The following is a 450-nucleotide window of genomic DNA, read 5'->3' as shown; positions in this document are numbered from 1 at the left end:
TCGACTTTCAGCCAAGATTCATCTGACATCAGTAATGATATCCCATGATCTATGCCCTCTTCTGACTCTGGCTTGAGCTTCTGGCATTTCCCTGTCGATGTAGTGCTACAGCCATTGTTGGATGATCTTCAGCCAAATTTTACTTGCATGTGATATCAATGATATTGTTCTATAATTTAAACATTCTGTTGGGTCACTTTTCTGTGGATTGGGTACAAATAGGGATCTCTTCCAGCCAAGTAACTATCTTCCAAATTTCCTGGCATAAACTAGTGAGTGTTTCCAGTGCTTCTATAGCTTGTTGAAACATTTTAATTGTATTTCATCAATGTCTGGGCCTTCTTTTTGGCTAAAGATTTCAGTGTAGCTTGAATTTCTTCTATCAGCACCATTGGTTATTACTCATATGCTACCTCTTTAAATGGTGGAATATCAACTATATCCCGCACC

The sequence above is a fragment of the Echinops telfairi genome, unplaced genomic scaffold (assembly GCF_000313985.2).
Source record: "Echinops telfairi isolate 266 unplaced genomic scaffold, ASM31398v2 ScPeMD7_5868;HRSCAF=6743_0, whole genome shotgun sequence".
Classification (NCBI taxonomy): Eukaryota; Metazoa; Chordata; class Mammalia; order Afrosoricida; family Tenrecidae; genus Echinops; species Echinops telfairi.
Note: the sequence above shows the minus strand (reverse complement) of the source record.